Source organism: Rhipicephalus microplus, unplaced genomic scaffold (assembly GCF_043290135.1).
Source record: "Rhipicephalus microplus isolate Deutch F79 unplaced genomic scaffold, USDA_Rmic scaffold_148, whole genome shotgun sequence".
Classification (NCBI taxonomy): domain Eukaryota; kingdom Metazoa; phylum Arthropoda; class Arachnida; order Ixodida; family Ixodidae; genus Rhipicephalus; species Rhipicephalus microplus.
Genome location: NW_027464719.1, coordinates 348,668 through 354,993, shown reverse-complemented (window position 1 = coordinate 354,993; position 6,326 = coordinate 348,668).

The following is a 6,326-nucleotide window of genomic DNA, read 5'->3' as shown; positions in this document are numbered from 1 at the left end:
GAGAGACGCCGTAGTGGAGGGCTCCGGAAATTTAGACCACCTGGGGTTCTTTAACGTGCACCCAAATCTGAGCACACGGGCCTACAACATTTCCGCCTCCATCGGAAATGCAGCCGCCGCAGCCGGGATTCGAACCCGCGACCTGCGGGTCAGCAGCCGAGTACCTTAGCCACTAGACTACCGCGGTGGAGCATAGTGTCGGGTTTCGCTAGAAGAAATACTAAATAAAACAAGTAATTTAGATATGTTTCCGTTGCTTCGTCGTTTGTTACATTTTGGTTATTGAAAGTGATTTCTGGAATGCCCAGATCACTTGATCCGCACCCCTTTAAATACTTCCAAAAAGCCTTATAATTGGTTTCCAGCCTTTCATTAAGTGACTTGAAATATTTTTCTTTTGCGATCTTAGTAGTGAGCTTGTAATCAAGCGTTATTTGTGCCAATCTCTCATAATGAGCCTTGCTCTTCATTTTCCTAAACTTCACAAAACGCCGTTTTTTATAATTCGTGTAATGGACAATGTTACCCAAGGTTTTTTTTCGTTTTTTAAGCTTTGAAAAATGTACGTGTGGTATATGTTCCTACACAAGCTCACCTAATTTCACTTTAAACGTATTTCACAGTTCATGAATGTTACAGTCGTCCGCTAAGCATTCAAACGTTGGTAGGTATTGAAGCAGTTTTTGGTTGATACCTTAATAATCCCCTTTATCATAAAAGAATATGTTTCCATTTTCACAAAAAGTGAATCGTTGTATTTCGGTTTTGACGGTTGCAACAACAGCCGAATGGTCGATAATTCCTGGCAGAACTGCTATAGAGCCTAATACATTAGGTGCGCTTGAAAACAACAAATCTAGCATATTACCCCCCCCCCCATCCCCCCGTGTTGGTTCTCTTACGTATTGCACTAGGCGATATATGTTTACAACCTTTTTCGTTTCATAGTTCACAGCACAACAAGCAACAATGTCACAATAATCATCGTGCCAACATAGGTCCGGCCGATTAAAATCACTACCGAACAATATCATTTCACCGGACACTTCCTAGATAATCTCAGACAAGGCACGAACTGCGCTCGGATCAGAGTTCGACGCACGCTAAACCGAGCCCACAATCAAACTAGAGTTATTAGGCAACACGATTTTGCACCAGACTGCTTCGATAGCTTCGTGGCAGACACAGCAGACATCTAGAGCGCTAAACTGCAGTGTCGTATGAACAAGCAGAAAAACGCCCCCTTCGATGCTCGGCCGATATTTACGATAAACCACGTAGTCTTGTGGAAACACCTCACTATCTCTAACAGTTGGTTTGAGCCAAGATTCAGTGCCCCTTACAATATGTGCTTCCACTGATTCTATCAATCTAGCAAGCTGGTGTACTTTATTTGTTACACTTCTGCAATTGACTACTAAGACAGCAATATGTTAGTGTTCTTGAGCTTTACTTTTATTTATTGGTAATATTTTCAAAAACGGGACAACCTCATCCTATTCTTTATCCCAGTGAAGCACCCTACTATTCACGATGAGCTTATCAAAACTCAGTTTAACTTTATTTTTTATCGGCCTGCATATTGCCATAGCTTTATCTGATAGCACGCCTTTCAGGTGAGTAATCTTCGTCAATACCATACGCGGTCCCCTTTAGGTTCCTGGTGTTTGACAGAATTATATGTTTTCCTTAAAAGATGAAAGACTTGTATTCATTGGCCGCATTGCTTTGCTGTCATGACGTCTCACGCGATGTGCCCCTTCAATGGATTTAAGCTCAATTGCCAGATAATATTTACAAATATCACTAATCAGTTGTTCCGATCAGTTCAAAGTTTCAAATTGATCATTACCCTCTACACCGTAGAATACAACGTTTCTTCTACGGCGTCGATTATCTAGATCCACAACCTTCAGTTCTAATTTCTCTACTTTATTTAAGAGATATTTAAATACATCGGCTTGATCATAGACCAATTTATTGACCTCTTGCAATTGTCGTTGAGGGTCATCTAGGTTTTTGCTCATATCTGTCATTAAAGTTTCATGTCTCGCGAGTCTTGCATCGATGAAGCCTATATAGTTTACTCAAAATGGCAGTTTGGCCATCCTGGATGTTTTTCAACAAGTTATCTGTGTCACGAGGGCCAGTGTCTGGCTCAACGTCACCTGATAGCAACAGCAACAACGCAAGACACAGCTTTCTGCTTAAGAAAAAAGAATTTTTCCCACCCCTCCCATAGACCCGCTTGTAACAACGCAACGTCACACTTGCCAGAGTGGGTGGAGCCGGCACAACTAGTAGAAGTTTACGAGTTGTAAACGGACAGTTTCGACTAACCAGCACAAGCAGCAAAAGCGTCGGTCACATGTCGGCGAAGATGCCGGCTCCACATCCCACGGTGGCAAAGTGTTGCTTGCTTAAATAGCCTTCTTGGTCATCACGTGGTTCATCACGTGGTTCCCAGCCAGCCAAACGTGGTGGTACGATACTTGCGATGTCCTTTCGTCTGGCGTGCGTAAACAGTGGCTGTATGTCGACGTCACCGGCTACCGGCGGGAGCCAGGGCATATCCGATGCTGCGCACAGGCTGGTCCCGTAACACAGCGCCACCCCTCCAACTTCGTAGAAGGTAGATTCACGGAACGAACACCAAAACAGCTCAGATACCTGCACAAGCAGCAGAAGAGTCAGTCGCATGTCGGTGAAGGTGCCGGCTACAAATCTTGTGGGCAAACAGAAAATAGGAATGTTTACGTAGTATGGGCACCCGCCCCCACTTTCTCGCTCTCCGGCACCGAGGCGGCGAGCGGGGCAGCTTGAAGCTTCAGGCACCGAACTGCCACCGTCACCGCTGCTACCTCGGCCGTGACGTTGGGTGAGAAATAGGAGTGGGAGGAACACCTCCACAGCTTTAAGAGTAACACGCAGCATTACAGACTGGCGAAGCGAAAATTTCGACCCCCACTCGCCCGTGTGAAAGCCGCGCGTTTCGTTTTCCAAGATAACTACCAGATAACGCTAAAGTATCACGTGTGACGTGACATGGTGCGCTCCTTCGCCTCCGCTGCACGCTCGAGGCACTCTAACGCAGCGCCTCCAGAATATCATTCACCGATTTTTTTGCGTAGAGCATCAAATAAATGTTTTGTTCACTCTCTCCAGACGCAAGAATGTCGTCTTTCAACGACATTTACGGTGTAACGTGTAGATTCGGGCCAATTTCTTTTTTTTTGCTTGACATTAAATTTCTTGCCCGTTTTGTTTTATGTGCGTGTGAGTGTAATGTGTGTGCGGATGGCTGGGAGGGGAAGAAGTCGGGCTTTTATTAGCCTTTCGCCACTTAACAAAGAGTATAAGAAAGGACGGGGTAGGCAGAAAGGAGGAGAGGTGGTTCGTATTCCGCGAAGTTCTCGACGTGCACGCGCTTTACCGCGTTTTCAAGAGTGACGCTGTTTGTCATTGTGGTAGGCTCCCTCCAACCGCGCAATCCCAAAGTACGACGCATTTTTTTCTCTCTCTCTTTATTTTTTTCTTTCTAGCCTCTGAAACACATGCAGAGCAGACAAACAACTAACGAGCACTCTCGATTCATGGCGTGAGTGTTTCCCGGCTCTCTCGCTTTTCTTGGGAGGAGGGGTGTTTTTTATTCAAACCTTCGTAACCGTTAAGAGGCTAGATGGTTAGTGCCACACTAACTCATTAGTCACTGTGGTACAGATTATAAAGATTAAATCCGCAAAGCACCACTGTTTCTTGCTTAACACACGTTCTCAACGACGTCAGTGGCAGAAAAGGAAAATAAAAAACATTGAAGCGTTGTTGTGGCGCCTCACATATGCGCAATAATTGCTTTTTAATTGACAATCGCACAAACTATGAACGCTAAACCTTGAGCAATATTGGTGGGCGCTGCGGTTGGGGTTGGCCGCTCGGTGCCGTTTGAGGTATCAATAGCGCGGACAACCAGACAGACAGACAGACAGACAGACATACGGGCAGACAGACAGACAGACAGACAGACAGACAGACAGACAGACAGACAGACAGACAGACAGAATTTTTCCGTCGAATGTCCCCAAGAAAGACTATCATCTTTAAAAAAGCAATCGTGTGCGTCGCTTCTAGAAAACATGAGATAATGACTTAGCCAAATTTAACAAAACGATGAGTACCAGCCTAAATATAGCCTCTCTAGACATGACGGCTGCATTCATTGAGCCTATATTAATCACAATGACCGCAAATACTAGTCTCGAGAAGTGAAGTGAATCAGTCAGTCAGTCAAGAACTTTAATATATGGTCCTGAGGAGTTTAAGCCACCAGGGTGCCCACGTGGGACATCCTAGCAGCCGCTACCGTAGGCGACGCCCGAGTCGGGGCGGGAACGTGGTGGCGTTCCGCCAGTTCTTGGGCCCTCTGGACTGCCTTAAGTTGGTTTCGGAGATTGGGGCTCCTGAGTGCCTCCTCCCAGTCGGACTCACTGGTGAGAGGTCCCTGAGGTAACGCGGGACATTGCCAGAGCATGTGCGCGAGTGAACAGTACACTTCTGTGCAATCTGGGCACTGTGAATTTATGTCTGAGTTATAATGGCTGAGTCGGCCCCGTGATGGGTACGATCTCGTTTGTAACATTCTAAAGGCTACTTCTTGCGCGCGTTCTAGTTTTGAATGGGGTAAAGGGTATCGGCTTCTGTTGTGTCGGTAGTGGGAGGTAATTTCATGGAAGGTGAGTAGTGGGTCATTAAACTGCACGTCTGGGCCCAGCTCTTCGGTGGCTGATTGATCGTCACGGCGGGTCAGTTCTCGTGCTCGATCATGAGCCATTTCGTTGAGGTTGGGTTGTTGTGGGTGAACGTCTTTGCCCATGTGGGCAGGGAACCAAGAGAGGTAGTGCGAGCCCGTATATTTCCGTGTTTGTAAAATGCGGGCTGCTTCTGGAGCGATGTTGCCGGTTTCGTAAGCCCGAATGGCGGCGCGAGAGTCTGTGAAGACATTAGTGAGTGAGGGGTCGGTCATCGCTAAAGCTATAGCAACTTGTTCGGCTATGGCGCTTGTTGATAGCCTAACCGAGGCGGCTGAGCGTAGGGCTCCGTCGCCATCTACTACCGCGAGTGCGAAAGAGGAGGAGTTACCGTATTGCGCTGCGTCGACGAATGCGGTAGAGTTGCGATTCGCGGCGGTACGGTTTAGGATCGCGCGAGCGCGGGCCAGCCGTCTGCCTTCGTTGTGTTGTGGGTGGACATTTCGCGGAAATGGGGTTACCATGTAAGTAGCTCGGACAACTCTGGGGAGGGTTACTGCGCGTTCAAGGCAGGGGTGTGGGGACATGCCGGCCTCGCTTAGAAGTCGGCGGCCTGCCTTGGAGGAGGAGAGGCGGATCACCTGGGCCGTGGTCTGGGCCTCGATCACTTCATCGATGCCGTTGTGCATGCCTAGTTGGTCGAGACGGGAAGTGCTCGTGTTTTGAGGCAAACCAAGGACTTGTTTAATGCTTTTGCGCATGAGTGTGTTTAGTTTCGTCTTTTCTACCTTCGTCCAGTTGTGGGCAGAGGCGACGTAATTGATGTGACTCATTAGGAACGCGTGGTATATGCGCAGAAGGTTGGCCTCTCCAAGGCCTCGTCTACGACCCGAGACTCGCTGAATGAGTCGGAGCATGTTCTCTGTTTTTGCTGTGATATGTTTAATTGTTCTTGCATGACAGCCAGTGGCCTCGACGAGGAGGCCGAGAATGCGTATGGAGTCCACTCGGGGTATTCGCTGCCCATCTTTGGCGTGTAGCGCTATGGGTAGATCACCTAAGGGTGTTAAGTTACGAACGCCTTGGCGAGATTGCCGGTACAGTAGCAACTCTGATTTTGTGGGCGACAAACGAAGTCCAGTGTTTTTTAAGTAGGCTTCTGTGGTATCGAGAGCAGTTTGAAGGGCTTGCTCCAACTCCGCCAATGAGCCTCCCGGGCACCAGATGGTGATGTCATCTGCGTATATAGCATGGTTTATGTTTGGGATGTCGCGGAGTTTGTCAGATAGTCCCTTCATTACTATGTTAAAAAGGAGTGGAGAAATGACTGCCCCTTGTGGTGTCCCGTTGGAACCTAATGTGTAAGTATCGGATGTAAGTTGCGATAAATGCAGCTGAGCTGTTCGATTTTGCAGAAAAGAACGAATGTACGCCTGGAATCTTTTACCGAGACCAAGGCTGGCAATGGATTCCAGTATAAAGCGGTGTGAGACGCTGTCGAATGCTTTAGTGAGGTCTAGGGCGAGAATGCCACGAACATCTCTCGTTTTTGAGTCGAAGATCTGTTTCTTTAGTAATAGC